General features: G+C 40.2%; 1 protein-coding gene across 12 annotated transcripts in view; it reads left to right on the top strand.

Annotated features, from left to right (window-relative positions):
- The window catches only part of LOC145678403 (methyltransferase-like protein 25B), an 881,238-nt gene that overhangs the window by 549,558 nt on the left and 304,675 nt on the right, over nucleotides 1-27,005 (top strand). The window contains exon 9 of one of the 12 annotated variants that reach the window (XR_014130376.1): nucleotides 21,489-21,673. The exons of the other annotated variants lie outside the window; for them this stretch is intronic. The gene's annotated coding sequence lies outside the window, so the exon portion shown is untranslated. The remainder of the gene's footprint in view (nucleotides 1-21,488; nucleotides 21,674-27,005) is intronic. 12 annotated transcript variants of the gene reach the window in all.

The raw sequence follows: 27,005 nt of genomic DNA on the forward strand, positions 1-27,005 counted from the left end.
CAATCGCATATATCAGACTGATTTATCACTATCTTACCAATCGCATAGCATATGTCTGCATTCGTTCATCTTTATCTTTTCCTATTTTCACACTTACAGGTGTACCTCAAGGGTCAGCGCTATCGCCACTCCTATACATATTATATGTTCGAGATTTGCCTGTTCCTCCTGACCCTATCCACACCTTTACTTTTGCAGATGATAATGGTTACCTTGTCTGTGGGAAATCTATTCAGCATATCAATAGTATATTTCAAGAGGCAATAAATAAGTTCTGTGACTGGTGTAATACTTGGCGACTCCGAATCAACTCCACTAAAACACAGGCATACCATCAGGACGTACCAGTCGGGTCCGACGCAATAGATCTCTTTTACATCTTACCGTAGCAGGCATACGCATTTCTGTCACACGTACAGTGAGGTATTTGGGTGTAATCTTTGATGACCATCTTTCATGGCGTGGACATCTTCAGCATCTCACATCTCTAGCGCAAAATAAACTAAATCTTCTGAAGAGAGTAGTCGGTACTTCATGGGGCCTTCATCAAGAGACTGTGTTACATACTTACAAAGTCTTCACACGACCATCTATTCATGGACACATCAAATGGCTTAATGCCAGTAACAAATTCTACACCCGCCTCCAGATAATTGAAAGATATGCATTACGCCTGGCATATCGCATCAAACTGCCTAGTCCTACCCGGCTACTCTATGAGCGCATTCCGTTTCCACACCTTCTTCTTCATTTGGAAAAACTGCATACCAGATACATCACTACTCGTTGGAGGCAAGGCCATCCCATCCTTTGCAGTACGTATAGATGCTGAACAAGACATTCCAGCCCGTCTACAACCTACACCCCTTCAGCATTTAATTACAATGTATGTTCTTTCCCGTCCTGACGAAAACATGGACGACTATCTATTAGCATATCAACCACCAGATTTATCACCCAAGATCTGTCCATATTTTGCACCTTAATTCGCAATAACAAGGTAATAATATTGTCTCTCATTATGTGCCGAGTCGCACCGGAACAAGAAGATAACCCTTCATCTCTTTAACTAACCAATATCACTGTGTTGTGGCGTCTGATTTGCACTGCATCCTTCATCCCATCATACATACACACTGACAAATAATGAACATGCTTTGAATGACGATTATTAATCAATTGACGAATAAAGATCCCCATATAATGAATAAATAAAGATATCAAATAAATGAAATAAAACCTCTTTGTCCTTCCACTCTATCCTTAGTTTCCCTATACAATTAACTTCACTCCCAAGAGAAGGTATTCCCTTCTACGGGTTTTGCATGGTAAAAAAAAATTCGGAAGGATACTTCGCTGGTTTCCAACTTTCTCACTGGAGGCACTGCTTGCATTGTCAAGTCTAGGCTAGGATTGTTACGTGCTTGTAGACGCAAGCACGGCAAGTCTTAGTTACGGGTGAGAGAGAGAGAGAGACTAAGGGTTTCACCCAAGTGGATATTACCTTACCGTACACACCAGTGTACAAAATTTTTGGAAGCTTAGCTTCATCATTCATACATCATTTCTTCTTCATTATCATCACTTTCCCTTTAACTTAGAACAGGACAGAGATTATCACGAGCTCAGACGTGCCTAATGGCATCTCAACCTGTGAGTGGCCAACACTCTGGTTTACCACCAGTTGTACCGCAACCTTCCTACTCTTCCGCGACATCGGTAAGACGGAGATGTCATTCATTGGAACGGATTTCTGCCAGCCAGGGTTCTTCAGCTCGCTCCCGTTCCCCAGTGCCATCAACAAAACTTCCGCCTGCTAAAAGACAGCATAAGATCAGTGACGCTAGTTCCGAATCTTCAATGAATATTGAAATTTACGACAATAACCAATTTCCTAATCTACCGTGTTGACCAGCTATCTATTATTATTTACTTCAAAACTTTGATCCGAAATTCACTAATACGACACTTCTTTTTGTTCAGATCACGAAGTACATGCCTCGTGCCAATATCACTCAGATCATAAAGACCAGGAACGGATGATAATCAAAACACCTGATCCAGAATTTCTCCGTACAATTCGGAACAAGTTCAGTTTCGAAATTTTCGGAGTAAAATCTACCATGACCAAGTTGAGTGAGCAACGCACCAAACTGCCACCACCACCGAAAAAATCGCCCACTCTATCTGTTGTTATTCGTGGTGTAGATCCGAGTTATACTGATGACGACGTCCGTGAAGAACTCAAGTTAGAAGGCTACACTATCATCAAATGTATCAGGATCAAAGGCGACCATGGTCCGACATACATGGTGCGCGTCCTTACCAATTCACAGCAGACTATTGATGACTTGCTTACTCGCGGTGCCTATATCTACAAACAGCGCCATCGTGTAGAACCGTCTCGCACCTCTTCGCTGTGAGCGCTGTCAGGTTTATGGTCAGCACTCTACTTCTCAGTGCAAAAACCCATTTAAGTGTGGCTACTGTTCAGGTCCACACCCTACACGCAGTTGTACAAATTTAAAGTCACCTCCGACGTGTTCCACATGTCAAGAAAATTCACATCAAACATATAGTTACAAATGCCGATCCAAACCAGCTCCTGAGGCATCAAAACCACAAACAGTAGTGCCACTGTGCATACCTGAACAAATCCAACCCCCTACAAATCCAGCACTTCAACTGTCTGTAACTGTTCATCAGCTCTTAACATTTCTCGCTCTCTCTTTATAAAATATTCATCCGTTCTTACGTAACCACATCGCTCAACAAATTCAGTATGCAGCCAAGGCAATTTTCCACGCCAACATTTGTCCTACATATTCTGGTAATAATGTCTATTATCATTCAAATGCATTGGAAACCGAAGTTTGAAAGGCATCTTATCTTTCTTGATTGCACTATGGCGCTCTCTTTCTTGTTTTTGAACATACGTTCTCTTCCACAACACAAGCCGCTCTTTGAAGTGCTTTTGCTTGAAGAAAAATCCATGCATTTCTTCTAAATGAGACTCATCTGACACACAACTTGACATGCCGCATACCTCGATTTCAATTGCTACAACAGGATAGTACTATAGCAGCTAGACGAGTTAACGGGGGAGTAGCGATTGGATTTTCTCCTTCCATTCCATTCCGCAGTCATTCTCCAGCTTTTCCAAATCTTCCTGAACATCTTGTTACATCCTTACATCCTTATACTATAAGGAACTTTACGTGACCGTTGCTACTGTGTATATCCGTCCTGGTCATGATATTTCTTTTAATTTCTTCCAATACATCTCGGATAACTTTCGCACGTATATAATCATGGCAGACGTGAATTTACATAGCCGACCAGTCAAACAGCGAGATCAGTTCCTTAATTACCTCACTACTGGCGTGACTCTGCCACTACCAAAACATACCAGGTCTTCTAGTCAGACTACCCCGGATATAGTTATTGTGTCGAATAACATGTATCATCGTAGCAGTGTTGAGGTTCTTGATCTCATTGGTAGCGATCATGCTCCCATCAAACTACTTATTACAACTCGCTCAGCCAATAATTCTCATAATCGAACTACGTACCGCTATCGCTATGATAAAGCAAATTGGACTACATATAGGTCGCATCTCACGGACCATCTTTCTCATCTATCGCCACCTACTACTGAGTCAGAACTCTACCATTCTCTCGACTCTCTGGTTACTGTCATGCAAAACGCTACCGATAAATATGTTCCTAAATCTACTGCTTCTATATTTCGGCCATCTTTGCCTCCTCAATATCTGCCGCTGATTAGACGTTCTCGTCAGTTTTATAGGGATTTCGTTGCTACTGGCAACCTAGACTTCTTGCATCATCACCGACAACTAAAACGTACCGTTCATAACTACCTTAGAGCTTACAAATTACGATGCTGGATAATAACTTGCAATCATCTTGGTTCTCTTTCTCATCCAACGTAATATTGGAAGCGATTCCGGTAACTCACTGGTCAAACTACACGAACAACTTACCTTCTCATAGACAACAATACGCCTCTTCATACCGATACTGATAAGACTAAAGCTTTTGCACACTATCTTCAAGGCATATTTACACCACTCACTCCTGATTTGCCTCCTCGTCGTCATTCCGTCGACAAACTAAATCTTGAATCTCCGCATTTACAACCAAATATTCAACACACTCTTCCTGAGAACAATCCTCTTACTGAGCCAGTTCAAATTTCTGACATCACTTCTGTCGTTTCTCATAGGCGCAACACTGCTCCAGGCATGGACTCTATCACATATAGGCACGTTCAAGAAAGTCCGTACACTGTCTTATATTTGCTCTCTCTTATCTATACATTTATTCTACTCACCGGCTATATCCCAGCTGAGTGGAAGATATCCAAAACTCTTATGTTTCTCAACGGCTCTTACCGGCCCATTCAGCTAACATCAACTTTCTGCAAAATTTTGGAGCATATCCTTGTCAAACGTCTTCATTGCTATCTGGCACTTCACAACAGTCTTCCTCTCGAACAAGCTGATTTCAGACCCTCCTTCAGCATCAACGACCAATTATTGCGCCTTACAAATTCCATCTACAATCATTTTAATACAGGACATCCCTCTTGCTTGGTTCTGTTTGACTTAGAAAAGGCATTTGACAAGGTTTATCATCCAGCTCTTCTATATAAACTTAAACAGCTCAGATTACCTCTTCCATATCTTCGCTTCATGTTCAATTTTCTCACCTGTCGCCTCGCTTACGTCTACATAAATTGCAGCTCCTCATTTCCAATTTTTCTTCATTCTGTGGTTCCACAAGGATCGGCTTTGTCACACTTACTGTACATTCTATATGTTGCCGACTTTCCTGCTGTTCCAGCCACAGTACAGCTATTTCAATATGCAGACGGCGCTGCTTTATTCGCCATTGGTAACACTATCCACCAACTCAATTTGGCTTTACAGGAAGCAATCAATACCTTTGTCGATTGGTGCTCTCACTGGCGATTGAAAATAAATCCGACGAAAACTCAAGCTATTGTATTCCAATCTCCAACATGCCGTTCTCGTATACACCGTAACCCCAGTCTCTTAAATATCACTGTTCAAGATGTACCACTCAAGCCTTCTCGCACTGTTAAATATCTTGGCCTTACTTTCGATCACCGCCTTAACTGGTCGGCAAATCTACAAGATATTTAAAAAAAGGCGTATGGTCGTGTAAATCTGTTGAAAAGTCTCGCTGGAACAACCTGGGGACCCTCTGCGACTACTATCCTGAATACCTATTAAGTTTTTCTGTGACCTATACTTGTCTACGGTTTCACAGCCTGGTTATCTGCACCACCATCATATTATGAGAAACTACGCATTCTTGAACGACATGCCTTGCGTATAGCTTTTCGTATTAAGCTGCCCAGCCCAAGCAGGGACCCCTATGTTCGCCTAACATGTCCACATATCTTATACCATCTGGAAACACTTCGCACAAAATGTATTACACGCCGTCTGCAATCCGATCATCCACTTCTACAGCAAACATTTGAAGAACACGCCCGAAATCTCTCCCTTCTGCGACTCTCATTCCTCCGCTTTTATTACTGCTTACTCTGTACCATTACACCATTCCTCCTGACCATCCTGACAGCCGATACTACGCACCATACTCTTCAGATGCTCATCTCCCTGATATCTGGTCATCATATGCACTATAACACCTACCGTTCTAACAGGGCACCCCTGTCTTCATTAATGGCTATCGTCGCCCCTAGGCGAAAAGATAACCCACATCTGTCTTACTAACAGAACCTCTGTGTTCTGATGTGATCTGCACTTCATTTCATTTTTCATCCAAACTTGATGCTTCTCCTCTATCTGTACCTATTGCACCTTAACAATGGTTATGGTTAAAGGCCATAATGACCTATAAATTGATTATAAATAAAGTACTTCTCTTAACTATCCATATACCATCTGTATGTTTGTTCTGACTGCCACAATATTTCTGAATCTTTTCCCCTACAGAGGGCATAACCCTCTTCGGGCAGTAGCTAGCTTTTGCTAGCGGACAAAAATACGGAACGAACTATAATATTATGAAGTCCAAAATGTATATGAATCACTTCCCCTAAGAAAGGGCAAAACCCTTTAACCGGGTAAACGGCAAAAAAGAAAGAAAAACGAACGACATCCTTTCTTACCAGCTTGACGTACCATACGTCACAAGCTGTATTTTGTACCAAGCCTAGCCTAGCTGGGAATCGTTAACGCGCTTTCGAGGACATTGTGTTGCATACCCACAATAGAGACCAGCACGCATACGTCCTCACTGGGATTGACAGTACTTCTCAGTGCTGGAGGGTGAAACCCACTATCATCGTTGTGCACCGTTTCATCATATCATCTCAACTCATCTCATATCTTCGCCATCAACCAGACTGATCATTGTTGTTCTCTTCTCATATTGTACTGGCTTCGGCCACTCCGCAGTCTTCGCGATCCGTGGGTGTTCCCTGTGAACTCGATGGAGTACAAGAGGGCCAAACCCAGAACGGTTCCCAATTCACTAAAGCGATCAGGTGAAACACTACATTCACAAAATCAGAAAACGCAACCTCGTCCTCGATCAAGATCTCCTGTCAGTCAGGCTTCCGAAAGTGACCTCTATGATCTAGCTATGGACATCGCTTCAAACCAACCTCCAGCAACCTTCAATTATCTTCTCACTAATGCTGACAACAAATACTCTAATCCTAAACAGATTCTAATTCAACTTATGAAATACTATCCGCGAGCTAATGTATCAGAAATCATCTTCACTAGGAACGGTATAATTATCAAATCTCCAGACCAAAACTTCGTTACTACAATCAGAAACAAAACAGGCTTTCACATTTTTGGCGACAAAGCTAACATCCAAGCTCTCTCTCAAACCAGAAGAAAGCAACTACTCCTCCTCGACGCCAACCCATGTTTTCAGTGGTGATAAAAGGCGTTGCACCAGCATATTCCGACGAAGAAATCCTTGACGAGTTAAGACTCGAATGTTATGAAGTACACAAATGCATTCGCATCAAGTGTCAGTCAGGTCCCGCCTATCTCGTTCGAGTTCTTACAGCATCCAAGAAAACAGTAGACGATCTGCTTCAAAATGGTGCCTATATCTATCGCAGACGGCATAGAGTAGAAACATCTCGCACTTCACCATCACTTCCAATCCGCTGCGAAAGATGTCAAACATATGCCTCACATTTGACTAAAAACTGTCCAAACTCACCTCGCTGTGGACACTGCAATGAGGACCATTCCACTAACAACTGTCCTAACCTGAAAAAAACCCCTTTATGCAATACCTGCCATCAACAACACCCAACGTAAAGTATAAATGCCATCAAAAACCTGCTCCACCAACTGATAAACCCGAACTGTCTGTTCCCATCCACAGCACCGATTCCGCTACACCACTTGCTAACTCCTTACGAGAACCCATCACAGCTGAAGACTTGCTCCGCTTCACCACTCTTATTCTTCAAAATATCCACCCCTTCTTACGCCCACACATTCCTATGCAGGTCGATCACATAGCCCAACAATTATTTGGCCTATAACTTTCTGCCACTTACACCGATCCACATGCCCACTTTTGCATCACATCTACTGAAACAGATCCAGAATGGCCATCTCTATAATTTACAACCATCGCCCAACAACTTCTAAAACACTATCAATCTTCATGGCAGTCACTTTCCTCTTCCTTAATATCCGATCTCTTCTCACTCACAAAGCAGTTTTTTTACAACTCCTAAGGGAGAAACAAATACAGGCTTTTGCGCTGAACGAAACTTATCTCAAACCTACACATGATGTCCGTTTTCCACAGTTTCAACTACACCGTCATGATTGCTCTAGATCATACCAACGAGCAAATGGAGGCACTGAAATTGGAACATATCACAATATCCATGTACGCATTCACTATTTTCCAAAGCCACATAACCTTCCCGGGTATTCCATAGTCACACTATATTTTCGCACCAAAATCATCACTCTAAGCACTATCTACATTCGACCAGGTCACCCCATACCATATGAATTTTTCAATACATTGACAATTCTTTTAGGCATTACATCATCATGGCAGACATAAATATTCATTGCCGCCCGCAGGCTGAGAAACAACAGTTTCACAACTACGTCTCTAATATCCTTGCCGCCGATTTTCATCATCTCCCATCGCCATCTCGCCCCATCAGCAACACCACCCCAGACAGTTATCAGCTCTGCGTCTCTGAATATTCAAAATCTTAGGGTTTTCCCACCTTTCGGCAGCGATCGTGCTCCGATACTAATCCATATTATTCTCACCCACTGAGCTCAATCACAACCACCGCCCATTCACTACTTTGATTATCATAATGCAAATTGGGCTAATTTTCAAGCGTATCTTACCAATTCGATACAACATCTTCAAGAACCTACCTCAGAGCACAAACTCTATGACCTTGTTGACCAACTCACAGCATCTCTTGACACAGCCACCCACAATAACATACCCCTCCGTATACGTCATCCAAACAAACCTCCGATCCCTCCACAATATTACTCCATCCTTGCTGCTTCTCGCCGCTCTTTCCGCGACTTTCAACGTACTCATAATCCTATATCCTTAGCACAGCATCGTCGTTGGACTCGCATGCTTCATAATTACCTTACTGCCTATAAAAGAAAACGTTGGATCTCCACCTGCAACTCCCTCTCAACTACATCACATCCTACCAAATTCTGGCAAAAATTCCATCAGTTAACTGGTCAAGCTCGACATACATCATACCCTATCATTTCACATCATCCTCTCCAAACCGATACTGATAAAGCAAATGCTTTTGCCTTCTTCTTCCAAGAAATATTTACCCCTACCATACAACTAACACATCTAACTATCACCCGACGTGTCGAACGCCTTGCAAATCCGCACTCCCCCTCCTACAACCCAACATTCACCATCAACTCAGTGATTCACCTCTTAATGATCCCATTACTCCTGCAGATATCTCTTCCTCCATCAAATCGAAACGTAGCACGGCGCCTGGCTTGGACCATATCACTTATAAACTCATAAAAGCCTCTCCTCCCGTCTTATATACACTTCTTCCAGCCATATACAACTTCATTCTCCGCACCGGCTTTTATCCACCACAATGGAAAATCTCAAAAACTCTGCTTTTTACCAAACCCAATAAATCTTCTACAGAACTCTCATCATACCGTCCTATACAATTAACATCAGTACTCAGCAAAATCTTTGAACGCATTGTTGTCAGTCGCCTTCATACTCATCCTTCTGAACGAAACCTCATTACTCTTCATCATGCTGGCTTTCGCCCAAACATCAGTATTTTCGATCAATTCTTACGCCTTACGACCACCATAACTAATCATTACAATAGCTCCACACCTTCCTGCGTATTATTGTTCGATCTTGAAAAGGCTTTTGACAAAGTTTGGCGTGCCGGCCTCATCGCAAAACTTCTCTTTTCATCTTCTTTTCTCCTACATCAGATGTATACATTATTTCCTTTCAAATCGCATGACTTACATTACCATCAACCAATCACTTTCAAATCCGATCTTTCTTCACTGTGGTGTTCCTCAAGGCTCTGTTCTTTCACTCCTTCTTTATATATTATACGTAGCAGACATGCCTCCCCTACCACATAATGTCTCATTGTATCAATATGCCGACGATACAGCTTTTTCACCATAGCCAACACTGTTCAACACAAATCGAACACTCCAAGAAGCAATTGATGCCTTCACCTCTTCGTGTGACAAGTGGCGCCTAACCATAAATCCCCTCAAGACACAGGCTATTTTTCTTCCACCTCGCTGCCGATCACGAATATATCGCAATCCTACTCTTCTTCATATTCGCGTCAATGGCACTTTCATACACCCGTTATCACAAGTAACATACCTCGGAATCATCGTTGACTCAAAACTCAGCTGGAAACCTCACTTACAGAAAATCCGATCACAGGCTACAAATCGATTAAACCTTCTCCGACGGCTAGTGGGCACCACTTGGGGCTTACATACTGACACTGTTATTAAGACTTATAAGGTTTTCCTTCGACCTGCTCTCACACATGGCCATATATGCTCGATCTCTGCCCCTGACGCACTATATACTAGGCTTCCAATATCCGAACGTCATGCTCTCCGCCTTGCTTATCGCATAAGACTACCAGCACCAACTGCCGATCTCTATCGCCGTATCAACTTTCCCACCATCTTACAACACTTGGAAACACTCCGTACAAAATACATAACAAAAGTCATTGCCGAAGGTAATTCGCACTTCCTCGACACCTTTCACCAGGACATCATTCATGATACCCCTCCTCAACATCAAGCCAAACCTCTTCAACATTATCTTACTCTTTACCATAACACTTTAAACGATAATGACCCCCACAAGGCCGATTTTGCTATATACCGGCCACTTCACCTTAGTCCATGCATTTATTCATCTCTGCATTAGTGTTTCATCAATGTTGTTAGCAGCGGGCTTCATCTGTCATCATCAGCCCTTTGACGCCCCAGGGCAGAAGATAACCATTCATTTGTCTACACTAACCATATCCCTGTGTTTGTTGTGGCGTCTATCAGCACTTCATCTCATCTCTCATTTCACAACCATCGCCCGGCCTCCTTAATGCAATAGTGAATAATAAATGGACCCTACGTATACTGATGCCTCCAAAGCCATATTGAAGAAAAAAGAAAGAAAAAATGATGACCACAAAAGAATAAGATAAATTAATGCTCCTCAAACTACCAATGCCTAACTACCAATAAAAGTAAAACCCTATACCTAGATTTCCTCCTACCGAAGAAAGGGCGTAAGCCTTTGATCGGGTTAACCTTAAAAAAAGAAATACGAATCGCATACTTTCCCAGAGCTTAGCTTTGCTCTGCTCTGAAGCGCCACTAGAGCATAGTGTCCTATTCCACTATTCCACTACCCTGGTCACTGAAGCTTGATATCTGTGTGTATCGGTTGAGAGACCTACTCAGGTTGATAGCCTCTTTGGCCCACCTAGACCACTATCCAAACGGGTGGTCTTCAAACCTGTGACCTACCTAAATAGACGACCCCTGCTATGGCATCTGCACAAGGCCCCGGTCATTCTGGATTACCTTTTGTTGTTGCACAGGCCCCTCTGTGACGGCGGCAAAGCTTGATAAGCGCAAAGTCCGCCAAGAGTCAGAACCGAGCAGTCCAACGGGTCAGTCTGCAAAAGCTGCTACTTTTGCTGCTGCACGACAGATGACACCTACAATGAAACCTCATCATACTTTGAGTGAGTCTTCCTCAGCTTCTAGAAATATGGATACCGAGATCACTGCCAATACAACATCATCTAAACCTTTCGTTTATTCTTTTCTTCTAACAAACTACGACGCCAAATACCATGATTTGAAACAGATATACTTACGTTTACTTAAGCACGTGCCACGATCGGATGTCAAGCAGCTCATACCCACCAAGAATGGTATTATCATCCGATCCACAGATCCCAACATGGCAACCACACTTCGCAATACTTACTCTTTTTAGATCTTTGGCAAATCGGCAAACCTTCAAAAGCTTACTTCTCAACTGGCGAAGCAGCCTCCACCTCCTCGCAAGCCTCCGGCTCTCTCTGTAGTTATCCGAGGAGTTGATCCACAATACACTGATGCTGAGATCCGTGAGGAACTCAACATGGAGGGTCATTCGATCATTAAATGCATTCGCATTAAGAACATACCCGGACCAACCTACATGGTCCGTGTTTTAACAAATAACCAAGAGACTGTGGATGATCTTAGTAACGGTGCGTTTATATACTTAAAACGACATCGAGTAAAACAATCTCGCTCACCATCTCCACTTCCAATGCGTTGTGAGCGATGTCAATCCTATAACTCGCATCGTACCAGCGACAGCAGGAACACTTTCAAATGTGGGTACTGTGCCGGCCCACATTCGACTAAGTCGTGCACCAACCTTATTAATCCACCGCAATGCTCAACTTGCCCGGATCAGCATCGTACATGCAGTTATAAATGTAAGGCCAAACCTGCTGCAGAGGTACTTAAACCAGAGCTCACTGTTCCTATACGCATCCATAACGTCGATTCTACTACACCACTTCTACTTCTGCAAATCAACCGATTACCATTGACAAATTTTTGGCATTTTTTACTGTTACATTGCAGAACATACATCCCTTCCTTCGTCAACATATTCTTCAACAGGTGCAACTAGCCGCAAAAACCATCCTGCATGTCAATTTTACGGGCACATACTCCAACAACTTCGCACACTTCCATTCTACTGTACATGAATCTGCAGTATAACTTCCCTCTCCGTCTCATTTCCTTAATCTTATTCACTGTTTGTTTCTGAACATTCGTTCTCTCCAGAAAAACAGGCCTTTCTTTGAACAGCTGCTCCTAGAGGAACACATCCATTGCTTTCTACTTAATGAAACATTCCTCTCACCGAAAATATCCTGTAAAATTCCATCTTATCATCTTGTTCGCCACGACAATGCCGTCCCAGCTCGCCGTGCTAGTGGCAGTGTCGCTATTGGGCTTCCATCATCTATCTCTCATCGGTTACATGCTACCGGAGACCTAAAGCTGCCTGAACATCTTATCTCCACCTAAAATTTCAAACATTGCTTCATCACGGTAGCCACCATCTATATACGACCCGGCCAACCACTTCCTCTCAGTCTTTTTCAGTATATATCAGACAAGTTTCGCAGCTACATTATCATGGCCGATATTAACTACCACAGTCGCACAGACCACCAAAAGCTTACTTTTCGAATTATCTTCAGACCCGCACGACAGGTTTCTTTTATCATTTTCCCAAAACCGACAAGGCCCGCATCCAACACAACTCCTGATATTGTCGTAACTTCACCCAACCTTCTTTGCAATCTTACATTGACTGTACTTGATCCGCTGGTGAGTGATCATGTCCCTATCAAACTCACTCTTCAACAACAGGGACCTATTCAACCACCTCCAACTGCTCCTCCTCGTTCAGTAGCTCGTTTTGACCGTGCAAATTGGCCTAAGTACAAGGAATGTCTTTCTAATAGACTCACATCTGTATCAGCCCCTACTACAGAGGCAAAACTTTACGATACCTTACATACCATCACCGACAGTATACATCACGCATCCGCTCAATTCATACCCCAGACTACGGTAACTTCCTATAGACCTAAGCTACCGTCACAGTATTTACCATTAATAGGCCGTTCCCGCCAGTTCTATCAAGATTTTACTCACACAGGTAATCTGGAATCGCTTCGGCAACATTGCCAATACCAAAGAGCAGTACATAAGTATATTGTTGCCTACAAGACCAGAAACGATCAAAACCTATAATACTCTGTCCGATATAGCCCACCCAACTAAGTACTGGAAACGATTCCACCAGCTCACTGGTCAAACCTCTCGTACTTCTTATCCGCTCATCCTTAATGATACGCCCTTACACACTGACGAGGAAAAAGCCAATGCTTTTGCTGACCAGCTGCAAGGGGACTTCACGCCTCTTGGACCTGCCCCTACAGCTCCGCTGAATCTCAACACACCATCACTCCAACCTCATACCGAACATCCTCTACCCGACGCTTCACCTTTAACAGCTCCTATCACTGTCGCAGAAATTACTACCATTATAGCTCGTAAGCGTAACACTGCTCCAGGGCTAGATTCTATTACCTACCGTCAAATCAAAGAAGGGCCGTACATTCTCTTATATCTTCCGTCTCTCATTTTCACGTTCATTCTCCGTACTCGCTTTATCGCTACCGAAAACATCAAAAAATTTAATGTTCCTCAAACCAAAAAAACAGCTCCCTCTGTGTCTTCCTACCGCCCAATAAAATTCACCCTTGTTTTCTTGAAGATACTCGAACGAATTCTTGTCTCACGCTTGCACGTCCATCTCACCGCTCACAACCTTATTCCAATTCATCACGCTGGATTCCGTCCAAACTTCAGCATTAACGATCAATTTCTCCGCCTGACCACGTACATTACTGCTCAGTTTAACCAATCTAAGCCTTCCTGTCTTGTCCTTTTCGATTTAGAAAAGGCGTTCGATAAAGTCTGGCACCTATGTCTTCTATTCAGACTATTTTCTTTCAGCCTTCCTATATGTTACATTCCGTTCATCTACCATTTTCAATCCGGTCGCCTGATCTATGTTTCCATTACTGCTCTCTCACACCCTGTGTTTATCCATTCTGGTGTTCATCAAGGCTCGGCTCTCTCCCCGCTTCTTTATCTACTGTATGTTGCTGACTTTCCTGCTCTTCCTACAAACGTCAGTCTATTTCAATATGCGGATGATAGGCTTCTCTGGCAACGGCAAATACTATTCAACACATCAATCGCCTCCTTCAACCTGCCATTGATGCTTTCATTCAATGGTGTGATACATGGCGCCTCAAACTTAACGCCAATAAAACCCTAGCCATTATCTTACTAACACTAGGTAAACGCAGTTGCGTTCATCGCAATCCATCCAATCTCAGTATTGAAATTGCAGGTACACCACTTATTGTTATTCCCACAGTCAAATATCTGGGCATTATCTTCGACTCCAATCTGAAATGGTCTGCTCATCACAAAAGTCTTGCTCTTAAAGCGACCAACAGTCTGAACTTACTGCGACGCCTAACTGGGACTACCTGGGGCCTGAAACCTAACATACTTCTAAATACCTACAAGGCTTTTTACGCCCTGTTTTGATTTATGGCTTTACAGCATGGCTATCAGCTCCATAGTCATATTACCGCAGGCTACAAATTCTTGAGCGTCATGTCCTACGCCTTGCTTTAGAATTAAATTACTAAGCCCTACAGGCGACTTATATGAGAAAACACCTTTTCCACACCTCCTCTATCACCTAGAAGACCTGCGACTCCGTTACGTTACGAAGCGATTGCAGACTCACCATCCATTGCTCTTTAATGCTATGCACCATGAAGCCACTTTTCGCAAACCTTCAACTATTCTCCGGCATTCTCGACTCTCTCCTCTGCTGTTTACTCTGTACCACTACGTTCTCCCACCATATAATACCGACTTTCAACTTCTTGAAGACTTCCTCATTGCAGTCCGCCCACCATATATAATTCCATCTTATGTTGCACAGTGATTTCACCGCACTAACAGGGCTCCACTCGTCTCCATTACGTCCAGAGAAGCCCGTGGACAGAATATAACATGCATTCGTCTCTTTTATATTTCTGTATGTGTTGTGTTGTGATGTCTAGTGCACCTCATTGTTTCATTTCTCCACACTATTCTGCTCTCACGCTGTCCTGATGAATTACTCGCCATTGTTAATATGCTTTCCTGTCCTTATAATTATGGTTAACGGCCATAATGTCCTTTCAATTGAAAGAATTTGGATATAATAAAGTTAATAAAATCTCTTTTGCCTCACGATAATCAACCTACACCTGCAGTTCATATTAACCAAATAAAGGGCGTAACCCTTTGGGTGGGTGCTAGCTACGGCTAGCAAAAAAAACGAATAAACGGAGTATTCAAATTTCTAACTTGTAGTATGAAGCTCTGTTCAACGATTACGCAATGCCGCCATATTGGAAAATCATATATCACATCCTTCTGATGAAGTTTCCACAAATCAAAGGCCATAAATGCTAAAGGTCAATTCTCCTTACGCAAGTATATGCATACGGTAAGTATCATACGTTAATTAATTCCTTAAGTTAATTAGTTTTAAATCATCATACGCGATTAAATTAATTCTAGGAAATCATCTTTAATTGAGTAAATTAATTGGTGCTTGATTAAAGGGGTAATCAAATTTGATAGGAGTTTGATATGAAATTAATTAGAGTTTGGTATCAAAAATTAATTAAATTATATCTTTCAATGTTGCTTAATTTACATTATAAGTGTGCGAAATGTAGGGAATTTCAACCCTTTTAAGGCCTAGTTTGGCAACAGCGCAGTGCTAGAAGCCCGCAATACAGTGTGATTACAATTTAATTAAATGTCCGCAATCTTGAAAAGTAGAAATTTGGGCAGGTTTACTACTTAGCCATGTTAATGGTAGTAACGGCGAATTCATACAACGAAATACCTTTGTGAAGTTTTGAAGAATTACAAAGGGTCCTGAAGAAACCATCGCAAAAGTGTACATGTGTTAATCCCACGAGGGTAATGCGCTCTTCGCAAAATCGGCGCCGTCTCCTTTGGCCTAACCGGCGTGACGTGGAACGATGAACTCAGATTTCATTTTGTCATTTCCAAAATCGGCGGTGGTCCAATCGTCCTTGGTAGGTGTCCATACATTAATTTTAAGTTGCCCCTGGAGGGTAATCTATCGTACATCCCGTCCAAAATGTTCTTGGAAAAGTATGTCTTGGTCTAGGGTCATATCAGTTTGGGATGGTTTGGTCCTTAGCAGGTAAACAAAAAACGTCACTAATGTAAATTTTAGATAATGCTCTAAACTTAACCGTTGTCTAATTTGCTGAAATTAACAAAAATTAGACATTTAAATATATGTGACAAGTTTTGAAAGAAATTATCAAAAATTTATAATACGAGTAGCACTTTTAATTCACATCAAGGGTCGAAAACGAACAGAATTATGCCCTAAAGGGAAACATATATTAATAAATTTGGAAAAAAGCCTGCCAAAAGACTCCCAGATACAAAAATTGAAAATCTTTCAGATTTCCTTATAGCTAACTTACCATATCATACACATAGTGTTACCATAGGACCGTTAGATATGAGTTTTGATGCTAATATTGGACTCATCTTCAACCCCATTATCAGGTATATTGTCGTTACAGAAGTTGCATATAAATTGTGTGAATCTTAAAGGATGCTGTTAATTTGGTTCACATCAATACGATAGGATGAGATCCTCGTCAACATTGACCTTTTGTTTCTTAATTAGTTTCTTTTGTACCAGTTTCTTGTCAGGTGTGGCCGGACAGCCCCTTATAGGGCCTTATGAGGTGGAAGGATTTATTACCCGGCTACTAGGAGGATTCCCGGAAGGTCAACTAACCTCCTTGCTGTTTGGCACATGATCCTTCACGCTTCTTTAATCGAAAAACGACTATGATACAATAACATTAAAATATGTTTCAGATCACCAGAATCCTCCGATGATTCTTGAAACGCGATCTCTTGTAATTTTAAAATTATTTCTCTCGTAACTACTCGAACACTATGTGGGAGCGTACTAAATGTGATTAAATTTAAAAGTATGATAATTAAAAATATTTAATATGATTACGCCATCCAAGGATCCTCTGAAACATTACACTTCAACCGCCTGTATTATACATGGATTTCCTATGCTTACTAATGATTTTAATGAATTACTTCTGTAGCTTTTTTAGTTTGGTTGTTACACAAACTCGATGTTAATTATTAACTGACTCGTTTTACTACGTAAAGTCATAAGAGCAGCCACACTATGAAGTTAGAAAACTTCCTAAGTAAGTCGAATAGCAAATATGTTAAAATTGTTCTAAAAATATTTTAAAATTTTTGGACAGGAATAAGGTGCGCAGAAACGGAAGGAATGAATATTTATTTATTTATTTTTCATTTCTTTCGCTGCGAAATGAACTTCCTTTTCTAGAAACAGATGCACACATCTTCCTTGTACGGTCGCTTTTCCTTAACTAGCAATCCGTTCTGTTGCAACATATCCACTCGCAGAGAGCAGCCAGCATATCCCTGGTACCGCATGCGCGGGTTATCTCTGCGCACTCTCCGGTTTTCTTTCTTTTTGTGAGCGATCATAGATGTGACTGGTCCCTTAGCTGCCTTTGAATCATCTCCACTCATGATTCATCACGGTTTCCCACTTGTGAACGGGTAAATGTCGCTTCAGTCATTTTTCCCAGCTAGGTGACGAGTTACATGCCTCATTGAACGCTTTGGATGGATGCACTACTTTACTTCCCAGCCCGCTGACTGATCAGCATTTTCCCTGGGGACAACTGAAAGGGGGTGGAAAATTGCATTTATTGGACTCCTCTCATTCAGTGTCGTTGACTGATGAATAGTTGGCCTCTCAGCATCCATTTCTTGTGTGGCCAATTAGCACTATATGAGAGTGCTTCATTCTTTGCTGAATGGGTCTGACTGGCCACGGACTATTGCTCTTTTGTGTATTTTGAGGTCTGTGTGTTTCGGCAAAAATACAAGATGCTTTGTTTCCTCAGTGTTTATTGAAATATACGGCGAAATAAAGGCGATAAATTTAAATGAGTATAAAACTGACAAGGGCTGCCATATTCCTTCATTCAAATGTATGTATCATTAAATTTAAATTAGTATAAAACAGGTAATATATACCGAGCTAAAGAAAATTGCTACTCCAGCTGCGCGTTATTGTATCTCTCTTTGAGGGTACAAGTTGTACACGAAGGTTTTAGAATGGAATTTTCGCTAGTAATTTGAAGATTTTAGTTATTGTATGATTGCTTGAACCTTTCAGATCATCAAATCAGACAGTCTTGTTTGGATAGCGTAGCTCGTCATAATTTCAGACATTAGCAATTAAAATTAGCTACTGGAATTTTTAATCAGAGATGAAACTGTCGGATTACGAACATTATTTTGAAGGAATTTACATTTAATGACCATCTAGGTGCATAAGGTTGCTCCCAAAGCGTCTAAAACTATTGAAAAGAAACAAAATTGATAAAATGTTTTTTTCACGTTGGTTACCTTTATACGTATTGTATCATATTATTGAAACAAGAAAATAAATTATTAATTGATCATTAGAGAAGCGAGACTGTGCCCCGCATTTTTGTATAGAAACGAAATACTCCTCCCTTTCACTCTTTGTCCAATAACATTTATTGCTACATAACCTGCAATAGAAACGAAAATTCATGTACGCTATTACGTTAAACGTACGTAACCGTTAAATAACGTACGTAACACTATAACGTTAAATAAATAAGCTATATAAATCCATTACACCTGCATATCGAATATTTTTACTTTACTGTCGCAGGTTTGTTGCCTTTCTTGGTGTAAGACGTGTTTTTGCGTGTGTTTTATCTGTGTTTTTCAAGAGGAAATTTCAGAACTACCCTAATGTTTTACATTTTTATTATGACAATAAATGCTTTGATATATTTGTAATGAGTGGGAGCGGTGATCGCCGAGGAAATCCACGCACATTCTGTTTGTATACTAGAAACGTATTTGGGCAAGGATCCCGAACTGTACACCCCACGCACCAGTGCCTTGCTTTACCACAGACCCAGCATGTTTCCCAAACAGGAGAACTACCATTCAATCAGCATCCCCCAAGATTCAGAGTATCACTGAGCCACCGTGTCGAGCGCACTAGAGATATGTGATTTTGAGAAGATTAGTTGAGGGGAGGATCTATACTGACACTACATTTTGTCAGTGATTAATGTAAAGTGGAAAGGGAATTATGAATTGTTTTATGGGCAATGAAACTATAGTGTTTGAGGAGTATGTGTTTGTCTCGTCTCATTGGCACCTTAAGCAGCGAAGAAATATACCACGAGATACAATATAAGATTAGAAAGCTTATTATTATTATTACTGTTTTACACATTTTTGTGTCTATATGTAGACATTTGAAATATTGGGGAGAGGGGAACAGTGATCTGTGGTACTATACCTGAGGATACATCTAGATGCAAAACTACACATCATATTTTCTTGAACAAGTTAGATTTTTATTTACACGGAAATATTCGACTAGTTACGAAAAAAGTCATGCTTTTCAGAAATGTATAATAACTTCCCCTAGAGCCACCAATGGTGGGAAAAAATGATTTAGTATCATTCATAGTTTGTAGATTAGTGCTGAAACTATGTGTAGGATTTGTTATCTTTATAACTGCATGCTTTTACATAATCGTGAAAATGAATGCCCCTGTTTGTTGCTAGTAGGGCCCCCCAACTGAATATTCATCAGAATACTGAGAGGGACCTCTATGCCCCTATTTGTTGTTAGACTTTTTACCTCAATGAAGACCGTTCCGTTCGGCTTTCTGGTAATAGAATTACAAAGTAAACGTTTATTGCATTACTCAGAGAGGGGCCTGAATGCTCATATCTGTTGGTAGTGTGCTGCCCCAAGTGAGTACTTGCTGCAGTACTGAGAGAGGGCCGTTTATGCTCCTGTTTGTTGCTAGTAGTCCACCCAACTGAATACTTATTGCAATACTAAGTCATGACTCATACACTTATTTACCGCCATAGTACAACTTAATGTTAATAACCCCAATAGTTCAACTTAATGTTAATATCCCCAATAGTACAACATGATATTAACATCCCCAATAGTTCAACTTGACATATCAAGATCAGCAAAGTATACATGGATTTTTATAGGAGTATTGAAAATGCCTCAATCTTGTGGGTGACAGAAAACTCAACGCATGAAAGACGTGTTTTGCTTCTGTTAGTAATAACTAGTAGTGGAGAAAAGAAATTTGTCTCACATTAAGATTGAAATAGCGAATATGTGCTAGGGCTTTATCATACAATGAAAACATGTAATGCCCATATACTATTTACTGAAATTAACAGCAACATCTACATTTTAACATAAAATATAAAATTATACGTAACAAACTCATACATACGAGTGCACTGAAGAACATCCTCCACGCTACTAATGTATAATTCAGAATTCTGTTGCTAGGTGTCACTGTTAGTAGCGGGTGCGCAGTACATGAGAGGAAGTCATATAATGCGCATTTGGCGTGCGCAGGCATCATTTCTTTTCTCGTCAGCGTGTGTAGATCATAGAGAACCTCGCGTTGCTTGCTAACCAGTTGCTTTTTAAATAAATAAAATATAGATATAAAATTTTAAAGACAAATAGAGCTAAAATATTCATTGAAGCTTATTATATTACGGAGAAGCTTTCCTGATTTGTGAGCGGTAGTTGTACTAGGAGTAAAGAAAAATCCTTTTATCTAATGGCAGCCAATTTGTTAGGCCGTCTTATTACGACAGAGACGTCATTTCTTCTTTCGACAGATTGTTAAAGATCAACTAAGGCTTCAGAGGTGTGTATTTCCTATTTCTTATACTAACTGATATTTAAAAGAAATCATACATATTCTAATTGTTTTTCATTTGTTCTTAACCAATTATAATGAACAGAGAAACTATTTTTATAGCTATTTTAAAAGGAATATTTACTCATTTCTCTTCATAAACTAATCTTATTGCTTCCTTTTGCGTATCATTATTTAACTATAGCTTGAAAATAAGTGCTTGGTTTCTCTTTCTACATATAATTATTTAACTGAAGCTTGAAAAGAATTGGATGGTCTCTGTCTGTTTTATTAAAATGATATATTAAAAGTGTACTTGATAACTCAAAATAGTTATTTGTTTTATTTCCTTCAGATGGATTTCCTCTGTCCAACCCAGAAAATTAATATGATTGAGATCTACCACCAAGAATTGATACGCGGTCTAAACAACTACCCGAGTCTTGAGTACGTGGAAATGTAAGATGGAGATGTAGCGGCTGGGCCATCGGGGGTAGGAGAGTTGTGACGTACTAATACGCTCGCTTCGTGCCTTTGAAGGTAATGGTATATTAATTCTACAGCACTGTGTATCCAGTGCTGATGCTCTAGACTTGCTTGTGTATCGATTTTCCCGTACTAAAAGTTATGATCAGGCTAAGCAGAAACCTATGTATTTATTATCTTGTTTGGAAGGTCAGGTGAATAGGATAAAAGATACCGAACTATCGAACTTTTTGATTTTAGAACGCTGTTTCTTTCGCAACCATGCTTAATCCCATCTGAATATATCATAGTCAACCTCTCAAGAAAAGCAATTTGAGTCATAATATAAAGGAATTAACCGATGAAGGGTTAGCTTTTTTAGATGAAATAGATGGGATTGGCGATCTAAATTCCGATGAAATACCAGCTAAAGAAAAGAGAAGATTGTTTCAAAGTGGGGACAATGCTGCGGTTATACCCACGCAACGAGTCCTGGGAGAGAATCCTGTATACAAATCCACCCCAACACTGTGTACAGGATAATCATGACTATGGTAATGAAATGCTTTTTTCTCCTCAGACTTGCCCGTCATATCCTTGTGTTCCAACAATGGTTGGACTAGCACCAACATCAATTCTACAAGTGTTACTTTTAGTAGTACTAATAATGGTAGTACAAGTGGTAGTAGTTGTGATACAAATGACGGGCTAAATCAAAAGAATAGTAATTTCGAAATTTAAGGCACAGCAGAAAAACGTTTCGTAAGTTTCTTTTTACGGGCCATCAACTTGTCGTTAGACTTGTGGTGATGAAAGGAATATTGATAACACAGAGACCTATATCGAAAGTTTAATCGATTTTGCGTTGGAACATGTGATCTCCAATGCACGCCCCTCGCAGTACATTGGGTTATACGTAGACAGTAGCAACAGTATCAACAATAAGCCAGCGTATGTTATATGGAGAAGAAAAGGCAATATCTGCTAGAAGAGTCCTAAATTCAATCGAACGTGTACTAAATTGGAATGAAGTGTTCTTTTTGGGGAATGAAGTACTGATTCGGTTTCACATTGCCGACATCATGCATGGCCAGGGAAGGAATAGTTCAACGACTGTTGTTGCCAAATGTTCAAAGCACCAAGACCATTTGGAAAAGCGTTCAATACGCATTGAAAATAAGAATATTTATTATATCTGTTGCCATAGTGTAGGGCCAAGTAAAGTTCTACGAGAGTAAATATGATTTGTATAACTTAATAAAAAAAGACCGCGATACATGGCTTCCTAAAGCAGAAGTTCTCTGCGAGATGGTAGGTGTTAACTTTTAAAATGAGGGATGCTGTGACTTTACAGATGTTTATGCTTTCCAATCGTATTCGAAAGGGGAGTATCAAATCCTAATTTATGAGAAGCATGAAAAGAATAACCGGGAATATATAGTTTGTTACCCGGGAGAACGCGCAGAAAATCAGATATTTATACTCTATCGAAGAGGTGACACTGTTATGCACTTCGAGCCTATTCGTATCGGTATAACTTCTCAAGGCACGAAAGTATTGTTATGGATTGGAAGTTTATGATGAGAGATACCGTAAACAGGAGTGTGAAACTCGCTCTTTTTGCGAAGATAAAGACGAACGCGATTATAATGCAAACAAAATTAAATGGAATGCATGCAATGGAGAGTTTACTGAGCGTGTATGTTTGAGAACGATGTGAAGCGTAATAAAACGGGTAAATCTCTATGTTATAATGTAAAGGTCTGCATTGATTGTGGTATCCTGTTTGATAACAGGCGTCGAAAGTCTGATCATGTATATGGTGAACATTTCTGTTCGACGTGCCATGCACATGTTAATACAAACCACACATGTTTTGTACGAAGACAAAGGCCCGTTCACAAAAATAATTTTATGTACACTACCTGTGATATGAAGACAATGTTGAAGGCGTCGAATGAGCGCGGTGAAAGGGAATATGAAGTTCTACTGCTCTGTTGTCATAACGTTTCTTACGCCTGTATAAGGAAAGGAATCGATGAGCCTTATAAACCATGCAGTGATAATGTTGGAAATTGTTTGTTTTCTTTTACGACGATGATGGCATTAATTAACCATGTTTTTTAGAGCGTCCTGTCATCAGAAGATAATGGCGATCGCTCATAATAGTAGTAGCTATGATGGCCTCTTCTGCCTTAGAACTCTAATAGAAGAGAAGCGTATTCATAGTGGTCTTATCCACGTTCAGAAAATTTTTACAATCAGCATAAGTATTCGGATCTTCCGTGATACTTTCCTTTTGCTTGTAGTTAAATTATACAAATTACTGAAAACTTTAGGCCTTAGTCAAAATTTAAAGAAAACAGATTTCTCATATTTGTTTAATGCGGAAGAAAATCAAAATTATGTTTGTCCCCATCCTCCGCTTGAGTTCTATGACTCTGAGGCGTGAAGCACGGATGAAAAACAACAACTGGAAGCCTCGCATCAAGAACATGAGGAAAGTTGGAAGGAGTTTAACCTGCAGAAGGAAATGCTGTCTTATTGTGAAAATGACGTTAGAATTCTAACAGAAGTGGTCGTCAAATTTAGCAATATAATCGAAGAGAAAATGGGGGGGGTTTGGAATACTTTATCACCTCACGCACCATTGCAAGTCTTGCAATGCAGTCACATCATACTATTTCTGTAATTCAAGCGTTCGGTTTCCCTCATAATACCAAGTATAGTACTAAAGCTATCCAATTGATTATGTATATGGAAGACTAGTTAGGGATATAAATCCAGAATGCTAGGAGAGGTGGGGAAAAGTATATGTTAAGTACAAGGTACAAGGTAAGTACAAACCAAAAGAGAGAGAAAAGTGAAACTTTGCAAGAGGGAAGTGTAAGGAGGCTGACATCTATATATGTACTAAACAGAAAGACCCAACAGTGTTTCCAACCCAATATATAGTTATATTTTTCAAATGGATCTACGAAGGTTATTACATGTTTCAAATTAACGTGTCAAACGAAAACTTAAAATATCACTTATATTATTCAGTGTTTGAAACTAAGAATGTTATATTATCACAAACATCCGAAGTTTGGAAGCCTCTAACGCAAATACACCGTAACAGAGATGTACAGGATAATGCACATTGAAAGTACGTCAATGTTGAATACCATGGTCATAGTATGACTTCTTTTGAATGAATAGGAACGAAGTTAGTAGTGCTTGAAAATTTTAATTTTTTTGAAAGCCTTTATTTCGAAAAAAAATGCTGACATAAGTATCGCATCTAGTTACTTGTAAGGTTTGTAATGAATATGTAAATTATTTTACCCTTTACAGCGCTTCGATACATGAGACCTTTCTGGAGATTTGATGAACATTACTGAATTTGCAAAACTGTTTAAATCAGGCAATTGCGAGATATTGTTGTAATTACAGCTACTAAAAGCTATTGTTCTAATACTACAGACGAGAAAGGAAACAACAATCATTTTAGACTTTTTCCAGAAATACGCCGTTTTCAGCAGGATATGATAGATAGGTGTAACGCAACCTTGATTTGCAAACATATTAACTTGCGTAACTGGGATTGGATCTCAATGATACTTTTCTGGTACATTAAGTGCTTTTCTACCACGGTCCAGTTCGACGGCGAGTCTCGTGGGTGCAAGAGGGTGCTAACCCGCTTACGATACAGACGTAGCAATGATTATAGAGCTACATACACGGAACAAAGGCCACTCGCAAGCTTTTGCAAAACTCAACACAAGCAAAAGCGGACCTAACTGCTGAGCTATGCGTAGCTTTTGAGGTTTACCATGAAACATTCAAAATAGTTATTTTTCCCGGGCTATCACCATTGTCATGCACCTGCTGCTTTCTTTGCGTTTTTTTTACCATGTCCTTACTTCATTCTCCATGTAATATCAGTCAGAATCTTTTTGTAATAGTTTACTCACATACAGAATTACTCTGTGGCCTAACCAGTAGTTTCTAGCGCTTTCCCTCCTGAGATATTACGCCCCAAACATGGCGTCAAGATCACAAATTTCATCTTTCGGACCTCTATAAATCTATACTCCCAGTAGTATCTTAGGTGTGGATATTTCTTCAGACTCTTTACATGCAATATTCTTCAGCACAAAACTTATCAACCTCCACTCTCTGCCATTCCAAATTACAGCCCTTTGAAAGTGTTATTTTCTGTACCTTTTCTAGTGATTTCATGTGTTGGTTTGCAACCCTGCATATTTACTTAGAAGCAAGAGTATATGTTCTTCGTGTATCTCAGTTTCTCTTCTAAACATTCGTTTTTGTTTGGTGTTCTTCTAGTTCCTACTTTCTCAGCAACTGTAGTTTTAATAAACACTTGCAAATGCAAAAATTGGGAATCCACGAACAAGAAAGATGGCCGGTATTCAGGAAAACTTGTACAGCCACGAACATTAGAAACTGGAAGTTGGATTTATCAGAAATGATAGCTTTTTCCAGTAGCAAAATAGTTTGATAGTAGCAGAATGTATGATAGTAGGACAAGCAACATGACAGCAAATACATGTACGAAAACATAACATGCCAGGATATTCCTCCACTTGGAAGAAAAGACATTACTATCTGAGAGCATCACTTAGAGAAATAACAACGAGTTAAGTTTACAGAAATTCCATTCACGTTAAGTTTATAGTGATAAGAATTAATGCAAAGAAAACGAAAGGAATAATACGCATCATGGGAAGACCGAAAAACTACGGAAAGCTAAACAAAATGAGAAAAGACGGAAAGAGGGAAAGGTAAGAGCAAAATACATGGAAATCATTTAAATTTTAACACTTGCGGATAAACAGTCTCCGTCTTTCCCCCTGCCCCGTGTATCTGTCTTGGTTTTACTCCCTTCATAGGATAAATCTCTTTCAGTATCAAACGCGATCATTTAAAGTGTTTAATTCCTTGAGAAAATATAAGTAAGTCTAGAGTGAGACACGAACACAGAATCCTTAGAACGAGTCACACATGGTACCCACTTATCTACACAGGCTATATCAACTGCGTTTATAAATCAGACATTACACGCGCTGTTATCAAACGTGTTCAATCAGCCATTGTCGGTGAGTTACCTCAGTAACATTTGAAGTTTTAATTTTATTTACGGCCTTTACCCATCTACGGCAACACGCCCCATGTTTCCATTAAAACCATTTGTTCTGTAGATTATAATCAAGAATAAATTAATCGATTTTGAATTAATCTCTTGGTTGCACCAAGACACACACACACAGAGAGAGAGAGACATACAGTATATATATATATATATATATATATATATATATATATATATATATATCGGGTGTTGCAAAATAAGTGTTACAACTCTTGGGAGGTGACTCCTGCCACTGAGACAAGAAAAAAAGTT

The sequence above is a fragment of the Thermobia domestica genome, chromosome 2, assembly GCF_964235325.1.
Source record: "Thermobia domestica chromosome 2, izTheDome1.hap1.1, whole genome shotgun sequence".
Taxonomy (NCBI): Eukaryota; Metazoa; Arthropoda; class Insecta; order Zygentoma; family Lepismatidae; genus Thermobia; species Thermobia domestica.